This window comes from Schistocerca gregaria, chromosome 3, assembly GCF_023897955.1.
Source record: "Schistocerca gregaria isolate iqSchGreg1 chromosome 3, iqSchGreg1.2, whole genome shotgun sequence".
Taxonomy (NCBI): Eukaryota; Metazoa; Arthropoda; class Insecta; order Orthoptera; family Acrididae; genus Schistocerca; species Schistocerca gregaria.
The window spans coordinates 313,751,202-313,760,546 of NC_064922.1; the positions used below are offsets into that span (position 1 = coordinate 313,751,202).

The window sequence follows — 9,345 nt, forward strand, 5'->3', positions numbered from 1 at the left end:
GCAAGTACATCTGGGAAGAGTCTCTCGTGGATCCTACTGTCATTATTTCTTAGGTTTGAACGGTACAGTAAGTGTTCGAGGAACCTATTCATGATAAGAGCTTAGCAGCGTCGACTCCGTGGCGCAACGGTAGCGCGTCTGACTCCAGATCAGAAGGTTGCGTGTTCAAATCACGTCGGGGTCACAGTGAAATTTTCGTTTACGGAAGCCATGGACGAGTATGTCAATTTAATCAGATACCAAACGATTACAGAGAACGGACGAACAGAACCTGCTTGAAAAAAGCTACTAGTGAATTTTCGCATTCTGACATTAAGGTGAAGGCGCCGACTCGCACTTTCTCCAGGCGCGAAGTGTCTAATATTTTTGTTATTTATATCGTTTAACGCTAATATATAACTGAGAGATAATGATTACGCAATATTTTGCTCGATTAGACGTCTTTAGCCAGACAGAGTATAACAATTTTCCTTAAGTTATGGGGATAGAAAGTTTGTGAAAGGGGGTATAGCTCAGTCGTAGAGCATTCGACTGCAGATCGAGAGGTCCCCGGTTCAATCCCGGGTGCCCCCTTCATTTTTCAGTATCTTGAAAAAACAAATAACGATTGTCGCATTTAGTTGCAAATACATGTTTGAAATGATTGAGATGCACTCCGCACGCCATACCGAAGGCTTTGGAGCAACATTTCAATGGGGGGATCGCAGGCCAGGGTCTTGCAGGTCATCGTCCTCCCGCTAAGGCGTCGAACTGTAAGAAATCCACTTGCTTGGGGAAGAATCTTGTACGCTGAATTTGATAGAATATGGTGCTAGGCAAAAGTTTTCATATACTGCTGCACGGAGAAACAAAAATTGGAGGAGCTGGGATTTGAACCCAGGACTTTCTGCATGCGAAGCAGACACTCTACCACTGAGTTACACCCCCGCCAGAGCAAGTACATCTGGGAAGAGTCTCTCGTGGATCCTACTGTCATTATTTCTTAGGTTTGAACGGTACAGTAAGTGTTCGAGGAACCTATTCATGATAAGAGCTTAGCAGCGTCGACTCCGTGGCGCAACGGTAGCGCGTCTGACTCCAGATCAGAAGGTTGCGTGTTCAAATCACGTCGGGGTCACAGTGAAATTTTCGTTTACGGAAGCCATGGACGAGTATGTCAATTTAATCAGATACCAAACGATTACAGAGAACGGAGGAACAGAACCTGCTTGAAAAAAGCTACTAGTGAATTTTCGCATTCTGACATTAAGGTGAAGGCGCCGACTCGCACTTTCTCCAGGCGCGAAGTGTCTAATATTTTTGTTATTTATATCGTTTAACGCTAATATATAACTGAGAGATAATGATTACGCAATATTTTGCTCGATTAGACGTCTTTAGCCAGACAGAGTATAACAATTTTCCTTAAGTTATGGGGATAGAAAGTTTGTGAAAGGGGGTATAGCTCAGTCGTAGAGCATTCGACTGCAGATTGAGAGGTCCCCGGTTCAATCCCGGGTGCCCCCTTCATTTTTCAGTATCTTGAAAAAACAAATAACGATTGTCGCATTTAGTTGCAAATACATGTTTGAAATGATTGAGATGCACTCCGCACGCCATACCGAAGGCTTTGGAGCAACATTTCAATGGGGGGATCGCAGGCCAGGGTCTTGCAGGTCATCGTCCTCCCGCTAAGGCGTCGAACTGTAAGAAATCCACTTGCTTGGGGAAGAATCTTGTACGCTGAATTTGATAGAATATGGTGCTAGGCAAAAGTTTTCATATACTGCTGCACGGAGAAACAAAAATTGGAGGAGCTGGGATTTGAACCCAGGACTTTCTGCATGCGAAGCAGACACTCTACCACTGAGTTACACCCCGCCAGAGCAAGTACATCTGGGAAGAGTCTCTCGTGGATCCTACTGTCATTATTTCTTAGGTTTGAACGGTACAGTAAGTGTTCGAGGAACCTATTCATGATAAGAGCTTAGCAGCGTCGACTCCGTGGCGTAACGGTAGCGCGTCTGACTCCAGATCAGAAGGTTGCGTGTTCAAATCACGTCGGGGTCACAGTGAAATTTTCGTTTACGGAAGCCATGGACGAGTATGTCAATTTAATCAGATACCAAACGATTACAGAGAACGGACGAACAGAACCTGCTTGAAAAAAGCTACTAGTGAATTTTCGCATTCTGACATTAAGGTGAAGGCGCCGACTCGCACTTTCTCCAGGCGCGAAGTGTCTAATATTTTTGTTATTTATATCGTTTAACGCTAATATATAACTGAGAGATAATGATTACGCAATATTTTGCTCGATTAGACGTCTTTAGCCAGACAGAGTATAACAATTTTCCTTAAGTTATGGGGATAGAAAGTTTGTGAAAGGGGGTATAGCTCAGTCGTAGAGCATTCGACTGCAGATCGAGAGGTCCCCGGTTCAATCCCGGGTGCCCCCTTCATTTTTCAGTATCTTGAAAAAACAAATAACGATTGTCGCATTTAGTTGCAAATACATGTTTGAAATGATTGAGATGCACTCCGCACGCCATACCGAAGGCTTTGGAGCAACATTTCAATGGGGGGATCGCAGGCCAGGGTCTTGCAGGTCATCGTCCTCCCGCTAAGGCGTCGAACTGTAAGAAATCCACTTGCTTGGGGAAGAATCTTGTACGCTGAATTTGATAGAATATGGTGCTAGGCAAAAGTTTTCATATACTGCTGCACGGAGAAACAAAAATTGGAGGAGCTGGGATTTGAACCCAGGACTTTCTGCATGCGAAGCAGACACTCTACCACTGAGTTACACCCCCGCCAGAGCAAGTACATCTGGGAAGAGTCTCTCGTGGATCCTACTGTCATTATTTCTTAGGTTTGAACGGTACAGTAAGTGTTCGAGGAACCTATTCATGATAAGAGCTTAGCAGCGTCGACTCCGTGGCGCAACGGTAGCGCGTCTGACTCCAGATCAGAAGGTTGCGTGTTCAAATCACGTCGGGGTCACAGTGAAATTTTCGTTTACGGAAGCCATGGACGAGTATGTCAATTTAATCAGATACCAAACGATTACAGAGAACGGACGAACAGAACCTGCTTGAAAAAAGCTACTAGTGAATTTTCGCATTCTGACATTAAGGTGAAGGCGCCGACTCGCACTTTCTCCAGGCGCGAAGTGTCTAATATTTTTGTTATTTATATCGTTTAACGCTAATATATAACTGAGAGATAATGATTACGCAATATTTTGCTCGATTAGACGTCTTTAGCCAGACAGAGTATAACAATTTTCCTTAAGTTATGGGGATAGAAAGTTTGTGAAAGGGGGTATAGCTCAGTCGTAGAGCATTCGACTGCAGATCGAGAGGTCCCCGGTTCAATCCCGGGTGCCCCCTTCATTTTTCAGTATCTTGAAAAAACAAATAACGATTGTCGCATTTAGTTGCAAATACATGTTTGAAATGATTGAGATGCACTCCGCACGCCATACCGAAGGCTTTGGAGCAACATTTCAATGGGGGGATCGCAGGCCAGGGTCTTGCAGGTCATCGTCCTCCCGCTAAGGCGTCGAACTGTAAGAAATCCACTTGCTTGGGGAAGAATCTTGTACGCTGAATTTGATAGAATATGGTGCTAGGCAAAAGTTTTCATATACTGCTGCACGGAGAAACAAAAATTGGAGGAGCTGGGATTTGAACCCAGGACTTTCTGCATGCGAAGCAGACACTCTACCACTGAGTTACACCCCCGCCAGAGCAAGTACATCTGGGAAGAGTCTCTCGTGGATCCTACTGTCATTATTTCTTAGGTTTGAACGGTACAGTAAGTGTTCGAGGAACCTATTCATGATAAGAGCTTAGCAGCGTCGACTCCGTGGCGCAACGGTAGCGCGTCTGACTCCAGATCAGAAGGTTGCGTGTTCAAATCACGTCGGGGTCACAGTGTAATTTTCGTTTACGGAAGCCATGGACGAGTATGTCAATTTAATCAGATACCAAACGATTACAGAGAACGGACGAACAGAACCTGCTTGAAAAAAGCTACTAGTGAATTTTCGCATTCTGACATTAAGGTGAAGGCGCCGACTCGCACTTTCTCCAGGCGCGAAGTGTCTAATATTTTTGTTATTTATATCGTTTAACGCTAATATATAACTGAGAGATAATGATTACGCAATATTTTGCTCGATTAGACGTCTTTAGCCAGACAGAGTATAACAATTTTCCTTAAGTTATGGGGATAGAAAGTTTGTGAAAGGGGGTATAGCTCAGTCGTAGAGCATTCGACTGCAGATCGAGAGGTCCCCGGTTCAATCCCGGGTGCCCCCTTCATTTTTCAGTATCTTGAAAAAACAAATAACGATTGTCGCATTTAGTTGCAAATACATGTTTGAAATGATTGAGATGCACTCCGCACGCCATACCGAAGGCTTTGGAGCAACATTTCAATGGGGGGATCGCAGGCCAGGGTCTTGCAGGTCATCGTCCTCCCGCTAAGGCGTCGAACTGTAAGAAATCCACTTGCTTGGGGAAGAATCTTGTACGCTGAATTTGATAGAATATGGTGCTAGGCAAAAGTTTTCATATACTGCTGCACGGAGAAACAAAAATTGGAGGAGCTGGGATTTGAACCCAGGACTTTCTGCATGCGAAGCAGACACTCTACCACTGAGTTACACCCCCGCCAGAGCAAGTACATCTGGGAAGAGTCTCTCGTGGATCCTACTGTCATTATTTCTTAGGTTTGAACGGTACAGTAAGTGTTCGAGGAACCTATTCATGATAAGAGCTTAGCAGCGTCGACTCCGTGGCGTAACGGTAGCGCGTCTGACTCCAGATCAGAAGGTTGCGTGTTCAAATCACGTCGGGGTCACAGTGAAATTTTCGTTTACGGAAGCCATGGACGAGTATGTCAATTTAATCAGATACCAAACGATTACAGAGAACGGACGAACAGAACCTGCTTGAAAAAAGCTACTAGTGAATTTTCGCATTCTGACATTAAGGTGAAGGCGCCGACTCGCACTTTCTCCAGGCGCGAAGTGTCTAATATTTTTGTTATTTATATCGTTTAACGCTAATATATAACTGAGAGATAATGATTACGCAATATTTTGCTCGATTAGACGTCTTTAGCCAGACAGAGTATAACAATTTTCCTTAAGTTATGGGGATAGAAAGTTTGTGAAAGGGGGTATAGCTCAGTCGTAGAGCATTCGACTGCAGATCGAGAGGTCCCCGGTTCAATCCCGGGTGCCCCCTTCATTTTTCAGTATCTTGAAAAAACAAATAACGATTGTCGCATTTAGTTGCAAATACATGTTTGAAATGATTGAGATGCACTCCGCACGCCATACCGAAGGCTTTGGAGCAACATTTCAATGGGGGGATCGCAGGCCAGGGTCTTGCAGGTCATCGTCCTCCCGCTAAGGCGTCGAACTGTAAGAAATCCACTTGCTTGGGGAAGAATCTTGTACGCTGAATTTGATAGAATATGGTGCTAGGCAAAAGTTTTCATATACTGCTGCACGGAGAAACAAAAATTGGAGGAGCTGGGATTTGAACCCAGGACTTTCTGCATGCGAAGCAGACACTCTACCACTGAGTTACACCCCCGCCAGAGCAAGTACATCTGGGAAGAGTCTCTCGTGGATCCTACTGTCATTATTTCTTAGGTTTGAACGGTACAGTAAGTGTTCGAGGAACCTATTCATGATAAGAGCTTAGCAGCGTCGACTCCGTGGCGCAACGGTAGCGCGTCTGACTCCAGATCAGAAGGTTGCGTGTTCAAATCACGTCGGGGTCACAGTGAAATTTTCGTTTACGGAAGCCATGGACGAGTATGTCAATTTAATCAGATACCAAACGATTACAGAGAACGGACGAACAGAACCTGCTTGAAAAAAGCTACTAGTGAATTTTCGCATTCTGACATTAAGGTGAAGGCGCCGACTCGCACTTTCTCCAGGCGCGAAGTGTCTAATATTTTTGTTATTTATATCGTTTAACGCTAATATATAACTGAGAGATAATGATTACGCAATATTTTGCTCGATTAGACGTCTTTAGCCAGACAGAGTATAACAATTTTCCTTAAGTTATGGGGATAGAAAGTTTGTGAAAGGGGGTATAGCTCAGTCGTAGAGCATTCGACTGCAGATCGAGAGGTCCCCGGTTCAATCCCGGGTGCCCCCTTCATTTTTCAGTATCTTGAAAAAACAAATAACGATTGTCGCATTTAGTTGCAAATACATGTTTGAAATGATTGAGATGCACTCCGCACGCCATACCGAAGGCTTTGGAGCAACATTTCAATGGGGGGATCGCAGGCCAGGGTCTTGCAGGTCATCGTCCTCCCGCTAAGGCGTCGAACTGTAAGAAATCCACTTGCTTGGGGAAGAATCTTGTACGCTGAATTTGATAGAATATGGTGCTAGGCAAAAGTTTTCATATACTGCTGCACGGAGAAACAAAAATTGGAGGAGCTGGGATTTGAACCCAGGACTTTCTGCATGCAAAGCAGACACTCTACCACTGAGTTACACCCCCGCCAGAGCAAGTACATCTGGGAAGAGTCTCTCGTGGATCCTACTGTCATTATTTCTTAGGTTTGAACGGTACAGTAAGTGTTCGAGGAACCTATTCATGATAAGAGCTTAGCAGCGTCGACTCCGTGGCGTAACGGTAGCGCGTCTGACTCCAGATCAGAAGGTTGCGTGTTCAAATCACGTCGGGGTCACAGTGAAATTTTCGTTTACGGAAGCCATGGACGAGTATGTCAATTTAATCAGATACCAAACGATTACAGAGAACGGACGAACAGAACCTGCTTGAAAAAAGCTACTAGTGAATTTTCGCATTCTGACATTAAGGTGAAGGCGCCGACTCGCACTTTCTCCAGGCGCGAAGTGTCTAATATTTTTGTTATTTATATCGTTTAACGCTAATATATAACTGAGAGATAATGATTACGCAATATTTTGCTCGATTAGACGTCTTTAGCCAGACAGAGTATAACAATTTTCCTTAAGTTATGGGGATAGAAAGTTTGTGAAAGGGGGTATAGCTCAGTCGTAGAGCATTCGACTGCAGATCGAGAGGTCCCCGGTTCAATCCCGGGTGCCCCCTTCATTTTTCAGTATCTTGAAAAAACAAATAACGATTGTCGCATTTAGTTGCAAATACATGTTTGAAATGATTGAGATGCACTCCGCACGCCATACCGAAGGCTTTGGAGCAACATTTCAATGGGGGGATCGCAGGCCAGGGTCTTGCAGGTCATCGTCCTCCCGCTAAGGCGTCGAACTGTAAGAAATCCACTTGCTTGGGGAAGAATCTTGTACGCTGAATTTGATAGAATATGGTGCTAGGCAAAAGTTTTCATATACTGCTGCACGGAGAAACAAAAATTGGAGGAGCTGGGATTTGAACCCAGGACTTTCTGCATGCGAAGCAGACACTCTACCACTGAGTTACACCCCCGCCAGAGCAAGTACATCTGGGAAGAGTCTCTCGTGGATCCTACTGTCATTATTTCTTAGGTTTGAACGGTACAGTAAGTGTTCGAGGAACCTATTCATGATAAGAGCTTAGCAGCGTCGACTCCGTGGCGCAACGGTAGCGCGTCTGACTCCAGATCAGAAGGTTGCGTGTTCAAATCACGTCGGGGTCACAGTGAAATTTTCGTTTACGGAAGCCATGGACGAGTATGTCAATTTAATCAGATACCAAACGATTACAGAGAACGGACGAACAGAACCTGCTTGAAAAAAGCTACTAGTGAATTTTCGCATTCTGACATTAAGGTGAAGGCGCCGACTCGCACTTTCTCCAGGCGCGAAGTGTCTAATATTTTTGTTATTTATATCGTTTAACGCTAATATATAACTGAGAGATAATGATTACGCAATATTTTGCTCGATTAGACGTCTTTAGCCAGACAGAGTATAACAATTTTCCTTAAGTTATGGGGATAGAAAGTTTGTGAAAGGGGGTATAGCTCAGTCGTAGAGCATTCGACTGCAGATCGAGAGGTCCCCGGTTCAATCCCGGGTGCCCCCTTCATTTTTCAGTATCTTGAAAAAACAAATAACGATTGTCGCATTTAGTTGCAAATACATGTTTGAAATGATTGAGATGCACTCCGCACGCCATACCGAAGGCTTTGGAGCAACATTTCAATGGGGGGATCGCAGGCCAGGGTCTTGCAGGTCATCGTCCTCCCGCTAAGGCGTCGAACTGTAAGAAATCCACTTGCTTGGGGAAGAATCTTGTACGCTGAATTTGATAGAATATGGTGCTAGGCAAAAGTTTTCATATACTGCTGCACGGAGAAACAAAAATTGGAGGAGCTGGGATTTGAACCCAGGACTTTCTGCATGCGAAGCAGACACTCTACCACTGAGTTACACCCCCGCCAGAGCAAGTACATCTGGGAAGAGTCTCTCGTGGATCCTACTGTCATTATTTCTTAGGTTTGAACGGTACAGTAAGTGTTCGAGGAACCTATTCATGATAAGAGCTTAGCAGCGTCGACTCCGTGGCGCAACGGTAGCGCGTCTGACTCCAGATCAGAAGGTTGCGTGTTCAAATCACGTCGGGGTCACAGTGAAATTTTCGTTTACGGAAGCCATGGACGAGTATGTCAATTTAATCAGATACCAAACGATTACAGAGAACGGACGAACAGAACCTGCTTGAAAAAAGCTACTAGTGAATTTTCGCATTCTGACATTAAGGTGAAGGCGCCGACTCGCACTTTCTCCAGGCGCGAAGTGTCTAATATTTTTGTTATTTATATCGTTTAACGCTAATATATAACTGAGAGATAATGATTACGCAATATTTTGCTCGATTAGACGTCTTTAGCCAGACAGAGTATAACAATTTTCCTTAAGTTATGGGGATAGAAAGTTTGTGAAAGGGGGTATAGCTCAGTCGTAGAGCATTCGACTGCAGATCGAGAGGTCCCCGGTTCAATCCCGGGTGCCCCCTTCATTTTTCAGTATCTTGAAAAAACAAATAACGATTGTCGCATTTAGTTGCAAATACATGTTTGAAATGATTGAGATGCACTCCGCACGCCATACCGAAGGCTTTGGAGCAACATTTCAATGGGGGGATCGCAGGCCAGGGTCTTGCAGGTCATCGTCCTCCCGCTAAGGCGTCGAACTGTAAGAAATCCACTTGCTTGGGGAAGAATCTTGTACGCTGAATTTGATAGAATATGGTGCTAGGCAAAAGTTTTCATATACTGCTGCACGGAGAAACAAAAATTGGAGGAGCTGGGATTTGAACCCAGGACTTTCTGCATGCGAAGCAGACACTCTACCACTGAGTTACACCCCCGCCAGAGCAAGTACATCTGGGA

The 9,345-nt window shown here is 44.6% G+C and overlaps 29 non-coding genes across 29 annotated transcripts; 20 read left to right on the plus strand and 9 right to left on the minus strand.

The window, feature by feature from the left end:
* The first annotated feature begins 112 nt into the window (after positions 1-112).
* On the plus strand, positions 113-184 carry Trnaw-cca (transfer RNA tryptophan (anticodon CCA)). The gene has a single exon. It is a non-coding gene; the product is annotated as a tRNA-Trp (tRNA).
* A 317-nt stretch (positions 185-501) lies between these two features.
* Trnac-gca (transfer RNA cysteine (anticodon GCA)) lies at positions 502-573 on the plus strand. Its single transcript has one exon. It is a non-coding gene; the product is annotated as a tRNA-Cys (tRNA).
* A 282-nt stretch (positions 574-855) lies between these two features.
* Positions 856-927, minus strand: Trnaa-cgc (transfer RNA alanine (anticodon CGC)). The gene has a single exon. It is a non-coding gene; the product is annotated as a tRNA-Ala (tRNA).
* Positions 928-1,045: 118 nt separating this feature from the next.
* Trnaw-cca (transfer RNA tryptophan (anticodon CCA)) lies at positions 1,046-1,117 on the plus strand. Its single transcript has one exon. It is a non-coding gene; the product is annotated as a tRNA-Trp (tRNA).
* Positions 1,118-1,434: 317 nt separating this feature from the next.
* Positions 1,435-1,506, plus strand: Trnac-gca (transfer RNA cysteine (anticodon GCA)). Its single transcript has one exon. It is a non-coding gene; the product is annotated as a tRNA-Cys (tRNA).
* Positions 1,507-1,977: 471 nt separating this feature from the next.
* On the plus strand, positions 1,978-2,049 carry Trnaw-cca (transfer RNA tryptophan (anticodon CCA)). Its single transcript has one exon. It is a non-coding gene; the product is annotated as a tRNA-Trp (tRNA).
* Positions 2,050-2,366: 317 nt separating this feature from the next.
* Trnac-gca (transfer RNA cysteine (anticodon GCA)) lies at positions 2,367-2,438 on the plus strand. Its single transcript has one exon. It is a non-coding gene; the product is annotated as a tRNA-Cys (tRNA).
* Positions 2,439-2,720: 282 nt separating this feature from the next.
* Positions 2,721-2,792, minus strand: Trnaa-cgc (transfer RNA alanine (anticodon CGC)). Its single transcript has one exon. It is a non-coding gene; the product is annotated as a tRNA-Ala (tRNA).
* Positions 2,793-2,910: 118 nt separating this feature from the next.
* Trnaw-cca (transfer RNA tryptophan (anticodon CCA)) lies at positions 2,911-2,982 on the plus strand. Its single transcript has one exon. It is a non-coding gene; the product is annotated as a tRNA-Trp (tRNA).
* A 317-nt stretch (positions 2,983-3,299) lies between these two features.
* Trnac-gca (transfer RNA cysteine (anticodon GCA)) lies at positions 3,300-3,371 on the plus strand. The gene has a single exon. It is a non-coding gene; the product is annotated as a tRNA-Cys (tRNA).
* A 282-nt stretch (positions 3,372-3,653) lies between these two features.
* On the minus strand, positions 3,654-3,725 carry Trnaa-cgc (transfer RNA alanine (anticodon CGC)). The gene has a single exon. It is a non-coding gene; the product is annotated as a tRNA-Ala (tRNA).
* A 118-nt stretch (positions 3,726-3,843) lies between these two features.
* Positions 3,844-3,915, plus strand: Trnaw-cca (transfer RNA tryptophan (anticodon CCA)). Its single transcript has one exon. It is a non-coding gene; the product is annotated as a tRNA-Trp (tRNA).
* A 317-nt stretch (positions 3,916-4,232) lies between these two features.
* Trnac-gca (transfer RNA cysteine (anticodon GCA)) lies at positions 4,233-4,304 on the plus strand. Its single transcript has one exon. It is a non-coding gene; the product is annotated as a tRNA-Cys (tRNA).
* A 282-nt stretch (positions 4,305-4,586) lies between these two features.
* Trnaa-cgc (transfer RNA alanine (anticodon CGC)) lies at positions 4,587-4,658 on the minus strand. The gene has a single exon. It is a non-coding gene; the product is annotated as a tRNA-Ala (tRNA).
* Positions 4,659-4,776: 118 nt separating this feature from the next.
* Trnaw-cca (transfer RNA tryptophan (anticodon CCA)) lies at positions 4,777-4,848 on the plus strand. Its single transcript has one exon. It is a non-coding gene; the product is annotated as a tRNA-Trp (tRNA).
* Positions 4,849-5,165: 317 nt separating this feature from the next.
* On the plus strand, positions 5,166-5,237 carry Trnac-gca (transfer RNA cysteine (anticodon GCA)). Its single transcript has one exon. It is a non-coding gene; the product is annotated as a tRNA-Cys (tRNA).
* Positions 5,238-5,519: 282 nt separating this feature from the next.
* Positions 5,520-5,591, minus strand: Trnaa-cgc (transfer RNA alanine (anticodon CGC)). Its single transcript has one exon. It is a non-coding gene; the product is annotated as a tRNA-Ala (tRNA).
* Positions 5,592-5,709: 118 nt separating this feature from the next.
* Positions 5,710-5,781, plus strand: Trnaw-cca (transfer RNA tryptophan (anticodon CCA)). The gene has a single exon. It is a non-coding gene; the product is annotated as a tRNA-Trp (tRNA).
* Positions 5,782-6,098: 317 nt separating this feature from the next.
* On the plus strand, positions 6,099-6,170 carry Trnac-gca (transfer RNA cysteine (anticodon GCA)). Its single transcript has one exon. It is a non-coding gene; the product is annotated as a tRNA-Cys (tRNA).
* Positions 6,171-6,452: 282 nt separating this feature from the next.
* On the minus strand, positions 6,453-6,524 carry Trnaa-ugc (transfer RNA alanine (anticodon UGC)). Its single transcript has one exon. It is a non-coding gene; the product is annotated as a tRNA-Ala (tRNA).
* Positions 6,525-6,642: 118 nt separating this feature from the next.
* On the plus strand, positions 6,643-6,714 carry Trnaw-cca (transfer RNA tryptophan (anticodon CCA)). The gene has a single exon. It is a non-coding gene; the product is annotated as a tRNA-Trp (tRNA).
* A 317-nt stretch (positions 6,715-7,031) lies between these two features.
* Positions 7,032-7,103, plus strand: Trnac-gca (transfer RNA cysteine (anticodon GCA)). Its single transcript has one exon. It is a non-coding gene; the product is annotated as a tRNA-Cys (tRNA).
* Positions 7,104-7,385: 282 nt separating this feature from the next.
* Positions 7,386-7,457, minus strand: Trnaa-cgc (transfer RNA alanine (anticodon CGC)). Its single transcript has one exon. It is a non-coding gene; the product is annotated as a tRNA-Ala (tRNA).
* Positions 7,458-7,575: 118 nt separating this feature from the next.
* On the plus strand, positions 7,576-7,647 carry Trnaw-cca (transfer RNA tryptophan (anticodon CCA)). Its single transcript has one exon. It is a non-coding gene; the product is annotated as a tRNA-Trp (tRNA).
* A 317-nt stretch (positions 7,648-7,964) lies between these two features.
* Trnac-gca (transfer RNA cysteine (anticodon GCA)) lies at positions 7,965-8,036 on the plus strand. Its single transcript has one exon. It is a non-coding gene; the product is annotated as a tRNA-Cys (tRNA).
* Positions 8,037-8,318: 282 nt separating this feature from the next.
* Trnaa-cgc (transfer RNA alanine (anticodon CGC)) lies at positions 8,319-8,390 on the minus strand. Its single transcript has one exon. It is a non-coding gene; the product is annotated as a tRNA-Ala (tRNA).
* A 118-nt stretch (positions 8,391-8,508) lies between these two features.
* Trnaw-cca (transfer RNA tryptophan (anticodon CCA)) lies at positions 8,509-8,580 on the plus strand. The gene has a single exon. It is a non-coding gene; the product is annotated as a tRNA-Trp (tRNA).
* Positions 8,581-8,897: 317 nt separating this feature from the next.
* Positions 8,898-8,969, plus strand: Trnac-gca (transfer RNA cysteine (anticodon GCA)). Its single transcript has one exon. It is a non-coding gene; the product is annotated as a tRNA-Cys (tRNA).
* A 282-nt stretch (positions 8,970-9,251) lies between these two features.
* Positions 9,252-9,323, minus strand: Trnaa-cgc (transfer RNA alanine (anticodon CGC)). Its single transcript has one exon. It is a non-coding gene; the product is annotated as a tRNA-Ala (tRNA).
* Between the last annotated feature and the right edge of the window lie 22 nt (positions 9,324-9,345).